The sequence below is a fragment of the Babylonia areolata genome, chromosome 15 (assembly GCF_041734735.1).
Source record: "Babylonia areolata isolate BAREFJ2019XMU chromosome 15, ASM4173473v1, whole genome shotgun sequence".
Lineage (NCBI taxonomy): Eukaryota > Metazoa > Mollusca > Gastropoda > Neogastropoda > Buccinidae > Babylonia > Babylonia areolata.
In genome coordinates, this window is record NC_134890.1 from 2,820,148 (window position 1) to 2,833,968 (window position 13,821).

Below are 13,821 nucleotides of genomic sequence, written 5' to 3' on the forward strand. Positions count from 1 at the left end.
CATTCCAATTCTTTCTACACCCCCCTCCCCTCTCTCTCTCTGTCTCAGCCTGTCCCTGTCTGTCTGTCTGTCTGTCTCTGTCTGTCTGTCTCTCTCTCTCTCTCTCCCTGTGACAAGTTTATCGCAGCAATTTGTCAGCAGATGCTTGACACATTAACCGAACCGTTGTGTCTGGCGGACATTAATACGGACTGACGCTCCTATGTTTTCCTGCAACACAAGTAATATAACTCCTGTGATATGATCGCACCATAACACTGTTCCAGCAACACACCCTGGTACTTTGTAAGCCGGAGAATGCCAGAATTGGAAACAAGGAACATGTACAGTCGATTCCGACATCCATAACCAGAGGCAACAGTCTGTTTTTATTATCGTCGTCTAGTTTGGAGACACTTATGATGTGTGGATAATTAACTGGTGAATGCTTACTATCTTGTGTCTTCTTCAGGTCGCTGACAGAGAAACACCTTTTTTTTTCTTTTTTTTTTTTCTTCTGCTTCTTCTTCTTTCCAGTAAGTTGAAATAAAACGCATTCTTTTCATAGCTGCGTCTTTTTCTGTGTCTGGGCATCTCTCTCTCTCTCTCTCTCTCTCTCTCTGTGTCTCTGTCTCTTTCTCTCTCTCTCTCAAATAAGAGATATCGCTACTTCATAAAACGAGATACGTTTCATTGTCTACATTTATGCTCATTTGCTTATGCATTTTCATTGAGTTATGTTTGTGTATACCCCTTCTCTCTCTGTCTCTCTCTGTTTCTCTCTCTCTCTCTCTCTCTGTGTCTCTCTCTGTTTCTGTCTCTCTCTCTGTCTCTCTCAGGTTGTGGTCTGATTGTGAATAGACCATTCCAGTTCTCTCTCCCTCTCTCTCTGTCTGTCTGTCTGTCTCTCCCTCTCCCTCTCTCAGGTTGTGGACTGATTGTGAATAAATCATACCAATGTCTCTGTCTCTCTCTCTGTCTGTCTGTCTCTCCCTCTCTCAGGTTGTGGACTGATTGTGAATAAATCATACCAATGTCTCTGTCTCTCTCTGTCTGTCTCTCTGTCTGTCTCTCCCTCTCTCAGGTTGTGGTCTGATTGTGAATAAATCATACCAATGTCTCTGTCTCTCTCTGTCTGTCTCTCTGTCTGTCTCTCCCTCTCTCAGGTTGTGGACTGATTGTGAATAAATCATACCAATGTCTCTGTCTCTCTCTGTCTGTCTCTCTGTTTGTCTCTCCCTCTCTCAGGTTGTGGACTGATAGTGAATAAATCATACCAATGTCTCTGTCTCTCTCTGTCTGTCTCTCTGTCTGTCTCTCCCTCTCTCAGGTTGTGGTCTGATTGTGTATAAATCATACCAATGTCTCTGTCTGTCTGTCTCTCCCTCTCTCAGGTTGTGGTCTGATTGTCTGTCTGTCTCTCTCTCTGTCTGTCTGTCTGTCTCTCCCTCTCACACTCTCAGGTTGTGGTCTGATTTTGAATAAATCATACCAATTCTTCCCCCCCTCTCTCTCTCTCTCATGACTCCAAACGACGTGGTACACAGGTAAATGGACAGTATCATTGTGGATCAATTCAGTCGTTTAATGTATCAATGATCGTATCACATTACAAAGCAGAGGCGGATTTACGAAGAGCTAGACACAAAGAACAGAACACCTGCGTGTGATGTCAATGTCTGGGCATGACGTCACTCCATGACGCAATGACGTGTAGTAACTAACGTTTTGTTCTCACTCTTCGAACCGAGCCAGTGCTGTGTGCTGAAACTACGTAATGGAACTGACTCCCTCAAGGAGCTAAAGTACCCCGAAAAATCCTACCCCCAACTTCAGGTTGTAAAATTTGCGCATTGTGTGGGTGGGTGCTTATAAGGTAATTGGCTGATTAAACGAGACTTAACTGAAGTTGAAGTTTAATCGGAGTTGAACCCTATGAGAGAGCGACCCGACAGAATTATGGTTTGAATATGCGTGCTAGCTATCTGGGCAAATCAGTCTTGAATGATGTAGAATCCGAAAGAATTTCAGGGTGGGTCCGTCTGTATTTTTAACACACAGGGTGAAAGCATAATTCTTTCGGAGCGCCCTCTAATAGGGTAGAAACTCCGATTAAACTTCAACTTTCAGGTAAGTCTTGTTAAATCAGTTAATTCTACGATCAGCTTCTGATCCACTCTGTTCACGCATACCCAGATTCAAACACTCCTCTGTTGGCCGCCGTTCTTTTTCTGTATCTGGACCTTGCAATGGAATGAACTTCCTCTTTCGCTTCGTCAAGTCTCCAAACTCAGCTCTTTCAAGTCTGGCCTTAAAACCCACCTCTTCCCAAGATAGCTTCCCTCCACTGCCTCTTCCTTGTCTTCAGTTTCTCCAGTTTTAGAGTTATGGATGCGTGTGAATGACTGGTGCGAAAGCGCTTTGATTTGTCTCTGCACATGATTTAGCGTTATATTAATACTATTATTGTTATAATCATTACCGAATGAGAGGGCGCTATCTCAGAATCGTGGTATGAGATGTGAATCTGTGAAAGGCAGGAGTACATCACTTCAGTACCAGCTGTCTTGCTGTTCAGCAGCTAACTACACATGCAGTGTGCGGCCTTTGCCCAGGCAATTCCGTGACGCTGACAGGGCCACACACCACAGTTTGCATGTCTGAGAGGGGAGAAAAAGGAGAGATGAAGCAGGCGCGACCACTCTCGATGAAAATTACTGAATATAGATTAAAGCACCCCCTCCCTTCTCCCCCCTCTCACCCGCCCTTGTCTTACCCTGTTATGAATGTTGACATGATCAGTGTGCGTTTTACATAATTCTCCGGGCAGACTGTCATTTGTGAATCCAGAAACCAAAAGGGATGGCAGAATAAGCGAATCAGACTGGTTCTGTACTTTTTCTATCGGTCTGTATGTGTATCTCTCCACGTCTGAGCGATTCAGTATGGAATACAAAGCAAACACACACACACACACACACACACACACACACACACACACACACACACACACACACACACACACACACACACACGTTTCGAGTTTTGATTATCCTTTCATTCCTATGGAGTATGGAGGATTACTGCAAAATAATCTTTTCATGCCCAGAACAAACATTTCCAAATATACAACAATGTCACATAAAAGTTGAGAAAACACAAATGTCTTTTAACTCCAAAAGTATATCTAGGCGACATTTGCAAATCTAATCATCTTACTTACAGCTAAAATGACTTTTTTGCCTCCTTTGAGCATATTACAAAAATTGAAAACCGATTTTGGAGACAAATATTTTTTAGGAACATATCTATTTCGTAACTGATCATAATTGGGACATTCCATTATAAAATGAAACTAATCCCCAATCACAGACATGTTACAAGCCTTACAAAGCCGTAACTCTCGTGGTATGCCTTTGTGTCTCCCTGTTTCTATTTCCCAGCTTATGATTACTACTTCGAAATCTGAAGAAGCTGATAACGTAATTATCAGGCATTTGACTTATATATTTTTCTCTAACACACACACACACACACACACACACACACACACACACACACACACGAACGCACACATTATATCAAACACCCAATATTCTGATCTTCTTATCAATTTGAATCATTCAAGACTAATTTTTTATGCCATTTTTATTTTATTTTAATGAAGACTGAGGTGCATGCACGATGACCAAGTCTCGACCTGTCTGTCTGTCCTGTGTTCAGTGGCTCTATTTCTGCTTTTCTGTCTGTCTGTCCTGTGTTCCTTGGCTCTATTTCTGCATTTCTCTGTCCTGTGTTCAGTGGCTCTATTTCTGCTTTTCTCTGTCTGTCTGTCTGTGTTCCTTGGCTCTATTTCTGCATTTCTCTGTCTGTCCTGTGTCCCTTGGTTCTATTTCTGCTTTTCTCTGTCTGTCTGTCCTGTGTTCAGTGGCTCTATTACTGCTTTTCTGTCTGTCTGTTCTGTGTTCCTCTGCTCTGTTTCTGCTTTTCTCTGTCTGTCTGTCCTGTGTTCCTTTGCTCTATTTCTGCTTTTCTCTGTCTGTCTGTCCTGTGTTCCTTGGCTCTATTTCTGCTTTTCTCTGTCTGTCTGTCCTGTGTTCCTTTGCTCTGTTTCAGCTTTTCTCTGTCTGTCTGTCCTGTGTTCCATGGCTCTATTTCTGCTTTTCTCTGTCTGTCTGTCCTGTGTTCCTTGGCTCTATTTCTGCTTTTCTCTGTCTGTCTGTCCTGTGTTCCTTGGCTCTATTTCTGCTTTTCTCTGTCTGTCCTATGTTCCATGGCTCTATTTCTGCTTTTCTCTGTCTGTCTGTCCTGAGTTCCTTTGCTCTATTTCTGCTTTTCTCTGTCTGTCCTGAGTTCCTTTGCTCTATTTCTGCTTTTCTCTGTCTGTCCTGAGTTCCTTTGCTCTATTTCTGCTTTTCTCTGTCTGTCTGTCCTGTGTTCCTTGGCTCTATTTCCGCTTTTCTCTGTCTGTCTGTCCTGTGTTCCTTGGCTCTATTTCTGCTTTTGTTCGTTTGTGGGTCGGGGCTATTTTGTTCCTTGGCTCTATTTCCGCTTTTCTCTGTCTGTCTGTCCTGTGTTCCTTGGCTCTATTTCTGCTTTTCTCTGTCTGTCTGTCCTGTGTTCCTTGGCTCTATTTCTGCTTTTGTTCGTTTGTGGGTCGGGGCTATTTTGTTCCTTGGCTCTATTTCCGCTTTTCTCTGTCTGTCTGTCCTGTGTTCCTTGGCTCTATTTCTGCTTTTCTCTGTCTGTCCTATGTTCCATGGCTCTATTTCTGCTTTTCTCTGTCTGTCTGTCCTGAGTTCCTTTGCTCTATTTCTGCTTTTCTCTGTCTGTCCTGTGTTCCTTGGCTCTATTTCTGCTTTTCTCTGTCTGTCTGTCCTGTGTTCCTTGGCTCTATTTCTGCTTTTCTCTGTCTGTCTGTCCTGTATTCAATGGCTCTATTTCTGCTTTCTCTGTCTGTCTGTCCTGTGTTCCTTGGCTCTATTTCTGCTTTTCTCTGTCCTGTCTTCCTTGGCTCTATTTCTGCTTTTCTCTGTCTGTCTGTCCTATGTACCTTGGCTCTATTTCTGCTTTTGTTCGTTTGTGGGTCGGGGCTATTTTGCATCTGTTACAACTCCTGTTTCATCTCCAGGAATACATTCGTCGCATGTCTGATAGTGACTAACCTTCTTCCCTTTGTCTCTCTGCTCCGACCCCCTACCCCCTTTTGGTAGCAGACAGAGTAGCACCTTCTTCTTTCTCTTCTTCTTCTTCTTCTACTACTTCTTCTTCTTCTCCCCCCCCCCCCCCCCCCCCCCCCCCCCCATTTCTTCTTCTTCTTTTCCTCCTTTTTCTTCTTCTTCTTCTCCCTTTCCTTCTTCTTCTCCCTTTCCTCCTCCCTTTTCTTCTTCTTCTTCTCCCTCTTCTCCCTTTTCTTCTTCTTCTTCTCCCTTTCCTTCTTCTTCTTCTTTTCTTCCTCCCTTTTCTTCTTCCTTCTTCTTCTCCCTTTCCTTCTTCTTCTTTTCCTCCTCCCTTTTCTTCTTCTTCTTCTTTTACTCCCTTTCCTTCTTCTCCTTCTCAACAGTGATACCTCCGTGAAGCTAAAATTAAAACTATGTGTTCTGGCCACAACAAAACGGATTCTTGGTTGGAAATTCAACACCTGGCAACGAACTGCTATCCCTGAGTTTCATTCTCCTATCGCCGACACCACAGACCCTGCACTCCCTCACCACCTCCCCCCCCCTCAACCCCCCTCCCCTTCTTTCTCCTGCTTGTTCCACGACTTTTTTTGTTGTTGTTTTTGTTTCATGTTAATCACTTTTACTTTTTTAGGATACAGCCTATCCTTGCCGGTTTGAGTCTGATGTTGGTCCAACAACAACTCGTGCCGCCTTGCCCTTTAAGACGCTTACGTCCCTACATCGTCAGCCGAGCGAGGATCCTATTGCGCTTCCTTCGTTTCCCGATAGGGGGCAGCTGAAGATAAAGCATCCTTTCCAGAGGTAGCGCTTTTCTCTCGTCAGGGTTGGCTGGCAGGGTTTGGCGCGATGCGACCTGGTCCCTTTTTTTTTTTTTTTGTCAGAACGCTATCCCCGTTTGTTTGTCTGTCTGGAAGACTGTGCGTCTTTTCGAATTCTCTCTCTGTGTCTTTCTGTTGTGAGTGTGTGTGTGTGTGTGTGTGTGTGTGTGTGTGTGTGTGTGTGTGTGTGTTGGGTTTGTATGTGTGTGTGTGTGTGTGTGTGTGTGTGTGTGTGTGTGTGTGTGTGTGTGTGTGTGTGTGTGTGAGAGCAACATTTCCTGTCTCTGTCTGCCTTTATCTGTATGTCCCCATTTCTCTGACCGGAGGAGCGCGAGTGAGAGATAAAGAGAGATAGAGTGGGGAAAGAAAGAGAGAGAGAGAGTTGAGAAAGAAAGAGAGATGGTGGAGAAATAGAGAGAGAGGGCGGGAGGGAGAGTAGGTGATGCACAAAATGTTTATTTCGTAAACAATAGATTTTTGAATGTTTTCATTTACCTTATTGTCTTCTTTGTTAAAAAAACAAAACAAAAAAAAACCACCTACTACCTCTCTCTCTCTGTCTGTCTGTCTGTCTGTCTCTCTCTCCAAGGGAGTATTGACCAGTACTTAGCCCACATTCACTCGACACTTAGACCCATTAATATCATTGGCCATGAGGTCCACATGACATAGCGGAATGCGTCAACATGCTTTCAGTGCATGACAACACATTAGAATATATGCTTTCAGTGCATGACAACACATTAGAATATATGCTTTCAGTGCATGGCAAAACATTAGAATATATGCTTTCATCGCATGACAAAACATCAGAATATATGCTGTCAGTGCATGACAAAACGTTAGAATATATGCTTTCAGTGCATGGCAAAACATCAGAATATATGCTTTCAGTGCATGACAAAACATTATAATATATGGTTTCAGCGCATGACAAAACATTAGAATATATGCTTTCAGTGCATGACAAAACATTAGAATAAAGGAATGAAAGCGATGGAAGCTATTATTGAAACAAAACATATTTAGAGTTAATAAAGGTGAAGTGACAGAGCATGGGGGACAGAAAGGGAGAGGCGATTCGTAGAACGTGTATCATCAACTTCCCATTCACACCCCCTCTCTCTTGCTCAACGATAGTCATTCTCTCATGATGGAGTCTCCCGTCGGTCCGACGGATGAGTAGGCAGGCTTATCTGTCTGAGTGTGTCCTCATTTGGGAGAAGAGGCCGATTCTGGATGCGCAGCACTTCCCACAGCTGTTGCAAGGGAAAACGTCTCCAGAAGTTGAGCCGTGCTTCCTTCGCTCACGCTTCTCCTTAATGGCCAGCATTCTCTTGTTTTCGAACGTCTTTTTGCCACTAGAGCACAGCATCCTCCAGCGACAGCGGTCAAGGGCATCAGTTTCCCAGGAAGCGATGTCTATGTCACAGGCTTTGAGGTTTGTCTTCAAGGCGTCCTTAAAGCGCTTGCAGGGTCTCCCAAGTTTGCGGTGGCCTTCCTTCAGCTGGCCATACAAAAGCATCTTCGGGATCCTGCTGTCTGTCATGCGGACAACGTGTCCTGTCCAGCGTAGCTGGCACTGGATCAGCAGGCTTTCGATGCTGGGCAAGCCGCTCCTCTCTAGGCGTCTACAAGCAAATGTGGTGCAGAGTCGCTGGATTTGTTCGAACGCCATCCTCTTATATTATTCAGAAGTCCACAATCCCTTCAAGCTGAAACAAAGGATCACTTCAGCTTTTGTTTCACTCCACTCTTTATCTTTGTTGCTTAGAGTCCAGCCGATCACTTTATAACTAAAAAAAACAAAAAAACCAACAACTAAAAAACAACTATACATATCGATCTCGTCGAACCTGAAAACAACAACAAAAATAACAACACCAGCAACAACGCGAAATTTCCGTGGAAAAAATATGCACTATGATAGATGGACAAAAAAAATCACCATGCACTCAAGGCCTGACTAAGCCCGTTGGGTTGTGCTGCTGGTCAGGCATCTACTATGTGGTGTCTCTGGATTTGTTCGAACGCAATGACGTCTCCTTCAGAAAATGAAACTCAAATACCCCTATAACAGTGTAATACATGCAGATTGCAACGAAAAGGTCTCTCAAAAAAATACGTTTATATACGTCCACTTGGGTATACAAACTGGTGGTACTACAGATAGATACCAAGTCCACTCGGCGAAACAACGTGATGGTACTCAAAAGCATATACCAAGTCCACACGGGTATACAAACTGATGGAACTCAATGACAGGTACCCCACCCATTCGGGTATACATACTGACGGTACACAAGGAGAGAGAGAGAGAGAGAGAGAGAGAGAGAGAGAGATTCCAGGAAGTTTTAAAGTTGCTTCTCCCTCAGCGATGCTCATATCTCTCCTAATTCTCAACCTTACTCACCTTCCTGCTCGGGTATACAAACAAAACTTATGGTACTCAAAGATAGATACCAAGTGAACATGGGTATACAAACTTATGGTCACTCAGAGACAGGAACCACGCTGATTCGGGTATACAAACTGACGGTCACTCAGAGACAGACACCACGCTGATTCGGGTATACAAACTGATGGTCACTCAGAGACAGAGACCATGCTGATTCGGGTATACAAACTGATGGTCACTCAGAGACAGGAACCACGCTGATTCGGGTATACAAACTGATGGTCACTCAGAGACAGGAACCACGCTGATTCGGGTATACAAACTGATGGTCACTCAGAGACAGACACCTCGCTGGCTCGGGTATACAAACTGATGGTCACAGAAACAGGAACCACGCTGATTCGGGTATACAAACTGACGGTCACTCAGAGACAGGAACAACGCTGATTCGGGTATACACACTGATGGTCACTCAGAGACAGGAACCACGCTGACTCGGGTATACAAACTTATGGTCACTCAGAGACAGGAACCACGCTGATTCGGGTATACAAACTGACGGTCACTCAGAGACAGAGACCATGCTGATTCGGGTATACAAACTGATGGTCACTCAGAGACAGGAACCACGCTGATTCGGGTATACAAACTGATGGTCACTCAGAGACAGGAACAACGCTGATTCGGGTATACAAACTGATGGTCACTCACAGACAGGAACCACGCTGACTCGGGTATACAAACTGACGGTCACTCAGAGACAGGAACCACGCTGATTCGGGTATACAAACTGACGGTCACTCAGAGACAGGAACCACGCTGATTCGGGTATACAAACTGATGGTCACTCAGAGACAGGAACCACGCTGATTCGGGTATACAAACTGACGGTCACTCAGAGACAGGAACCACGCTGATTCGGGTATACAAACTGATGGTCACTCAGAGACAGGAACCATGCTGATTCGGGTATACAAACTGATGGTCACTCAGAGACAGAGACCATGCTGATTCGGGTATACAAACTGACGGTCACTCAGAGACAGGAACCATGCTGATTCGGGTATACAAACTGACGGTCACTCAGAGACAGAGACCATGCTGATTCGGGTATACAAACTGATGGTCACTCAGAGACAGGAACCACGCTGATTCGGGTATACAAACTGACGGTCACTCAGAGACAGAGACCATGCTGATTCGGGTATACAAACTGATGGTCACTCAGAGACAGGAACCACGCTGATTCGGGTATACAAACTGACGGTCACTCAGAGACAGAGACCATGCTGATTCGGGTATACAAACTGACGGTCACTCAGAGACAGGAACCATGCTGATTCGGGTATACAAACTGATGGTCACTCAGAGACAGAGACCATGCTGATTCTGGTATATAAACTGACGGTCACTCAGAGACAGAGACCATGCTGATTCGGGTATACAAACTGATGGTCACTCAGAGACAGAGACCATGCTGATTCGGGTATACAAACTGACGGTCACTCAGAGACAGAGACCATGCTGATTCGGGTATACAAACTGACGGTCACTCAGAGACAGAGACCATGCTGATTCGGGTATACAAACTGATGGTCACTCAGAGACAGGAACCACGCTGATTCGGGTATACAAACTGACGGTCACTCAGAGACAGGAACCACGCTGATTCGGGTATACAAGTTTCAGTTTCACTTTCTTAAGGAGGCGTCAATGCGTTCGGACAAATCCATACACGCTACACCGCATCTGTTGAGCAGATGCCTGACCAGCAGCATAACCCAACGCGCTTAGTCAGGCCTTGAGTGCATGCTTACATATTTGTGTACCTATGAAAGTGGATTTCATTTTACGTAATTTCGCCAGAGGACAACACTCTCGTTGCCATGGGTTCTTTTTCAGTGCGCCAAGTGCGTGCTGCACACGGGACCTCGGTTTATCGTCTCATCCGAAAGACTAGACGCTCAGTTTGATTTTCCAGTCAAACTTAGGAGAAAGGGCGAGAGCGGGATTCGAACCCACACCCTCACGGACTCTCTGTATTGGCAGCTGAGCGTCTTAACCATTCTGCCACCTTCCTCCTATACAAACTGATGGTCACTCAGAGACAGACACCTCGCTGATTCGGGTATACAAACTGATGGTCACTCAGAGACAGGATCCACGCTGATTCGGGTATACAAACTGATGGTCACTCAGAGACAGGAACCACGCTGATTCGGGTACACATACGTGCCCAATTCGGCGTGGCCCTGAAGAGCGCCAACAGAGGGCACGGACTGCCGGTGATCAGGAGCAGATGACGACCGGGACAGCTTGTCAATAGTCCCTGCCGGACGGGGCAGTTAGGACAGGTGCTGCTGACTTCTCCATTTGTGTGAAGGAGACAGGGGGGTGAAGGGATCATTGATGAGGTGGGGTGGGGTGGGCTGGGGTGTGGTGGTGGGGTGAGGGTGAGGGTGAGGCATTATGGGGTTTAGGGAAAGTCGAGAGGAGGAGGGGTTCGGGGTGTGTGTGTGTGTGTGTGGTGTGTGTGTGTGTGTGTGTGTGTGAAACGGAAGTGCAGGATGTCATGTGTGTGTGTGTGTGTGTGTGTGTGTTTGCATGTGTGTGTGTGTGTGTGTACGTGTGCGTGTGTGTATGTGTGTGTGTTTATATATATATATATATATATATATATATATATATATATATATATATGTGTGTGTGTGTGTGTGTGTGTGTGTGTGTGTAAAACGGAAGTGTAGGATGTCGTGTGTGTGTTTGTGAGTGTGTGTGTCTGTGTTTGTTTGTTTGCGTGTGTGCATGTGCGTGCGTGCGGGCGTGCGAATGTCTGTGCCTGTGTGTACGTGTGTGGTAGAAGTAGTGACATATTTGACATGGTCAGATTTTCTTGCTTCTCTCTATGCGTTTGTGTCAACTGAAAAAAGAGACAGACAGACATACACACAAACATACAAAGAGACAGAGACAGGCACGCATGGACAGTAAGACATACACAGACAGACGGACACTCATAGACACACACAGACAGACAGGCATTCACACACACACACACACACACACACACACACACACACACACACACACTCAAGGATAGTCGGACATACACAGTCAGACGGACACTCGTAGTCAGACATAATATACAGACAGACGGGCATTCATGGACAGTGAGACACACACACACACACACACACACACACACACACACACACACACACACACACACACAAGGATAGTCAAACATACACAGACAGACCATCATAGACTGTCAAACATACACAGACAATCAGATATTGTCAAACATACACAGACAGACCATCGTAAATTGTCAAACATACACAGACAGACAATCAGATATTGTCAAACATACACAGACAGACAATCAGATATTGTCAAACATACTCAGACAGACCATCCCAGATTGTCAAACATACACAGACACGCAAACAGACCGACAGACATGGATGAAAATACGGAGGGGTTGAGCTAGGAGAGAACGAGTGTCTCACTGGGACCAGAAACTTCAAGACATGATAATTGGCCGCCAGATTATAGCGATCAGCTCCCTTTTGTCACGGCCGAGCTGGCGCCATCACACCCATCGCTCCCACCTTCAGCCAGATGAAAGCACGAGACCCGTGAGAGGGCGCTTCAACTCCACCCTACCGCCCCCTGGCGGACAGTGGCAGAAACACAACAGGGGTCTTCGCTGGCTGACAAGAGGGGGAGGTAAGAGCATCAAAAAAGGGGCGTAACAACGCGAGCTTTGGGGACCCAAGCGTGTAATGTCCGATGCTAACCAAATACAATAGATTGAAATGACATGAAAGGATGCTGGGGGAGGGGGCAGGGGCAGGGGGGGGGGTTAGGGGGGGGCAGGGGATGATGGTGGGCATGGGAAGAATGCGTTTGGGGGGCAGAGGGGGTGGGGGGGCTGGACAAAAAAACAACAACCAAAAATACGCACGCAACAACAACAACAGCAACAAAGATTTTTTTTAAAACCCGGACGGTTCTCTTCATATTTGAAGGGATCCTGAGATTAATGGGAAAATCGTCAGTTCTTTGCTTTCCAGAATTTTGATTTGTAACTCCAAGAAAACAGCGTGGCTTGTTTGTCAGGGTCACACTGTCTTCTCCAGGATCGATGGCTTCAAGGAAGAAATCTGAACCAGTGTTCCCGAAAGCTGACATATTTGATGCTTGGCAGCAGAAGTAATAAAGCATGTATGATGATCAATCAATCAATCAATCAAAACACTTTATTAATCCACATGGAAATTAAGTTGTGCAACTCACAGGCTCATTGTAAACACTGGCATAAAATCATGCGCAACATAAGAAGAGATTAAACTAGTCAAATAAGAATTCCCCAATAGCTGACGATATACTAACCCCCCACTCCCCACACACACATACTTCATGTTAAGACAATAGGGTATTGCACAAACAATATTAACAAATGAAAACATCCAACAAAAAAAAAGGGCATAAGATTACTAAAAATGACATGCGCGCACGCACGCACACACACCCACACACACATACACACACATGCACACACACACACACACACTCACACACACACACACACACACACACACACACACACACACGTTAAGACCATAAGGTATTGTACAACAATACATAAATAAAAACATCAAGGGAATAAATCGTATATATAAGTAAAATGCACACACACACACACACACACACACACACACACACACACACACACGCACACACACACACTCACACACACACAAAAAACGTATGCATGCACATAACATATGTCACGCCAATAAGATTAGAACATTAACATTAGATACATGAAATCCAAGTAAAATAAGAAAATATTTAAAAATCACTTCCGATCACACACACACACAAATGCTTGCTTGCCCGTGCTCACCCGCTCAGTCCCACATGCACGCATAATGTCTGCTCCCATACACTCTCTGCTGGTGAAGTTCAGGTGTTGCTGTGGCGAGGGGGCTTGGGGGGTGGGAGGGTTCACTTAGTGTATTGGATGTTTTGATTGTGTGCGCGAATGGGCTGTAGGAATAAATGAAATTAATGTATCGAGATGTTCTTGCGCGTGGAGCTCTAAACCTACCACTTATGTCTGACCTTCTGCTATTAATGTCATCATGTAGTGGGTGTCTTACGTCGGGTCAAAATTGTTATTAGTCTGGTCAGTCAGTTTTCTATTGTGCATGTCGCTAAGGTATCTTGTCTTATACCCACCACCCCACCCGCCTTTCCTAATGACCTTTTTCCAACCTGTCTTTGTCATGTTTGGTCAGGTTTTCCCCCCCAGCACACGGCTCCGTATGTTAAAACACTACAGACTAACAGATGTGTAAAACATTTGGAGCAGTCTGCTTGCATACATTAAAGATTTCATTCTTTTCTAAGACAGTACATGCGACTGTTGCTC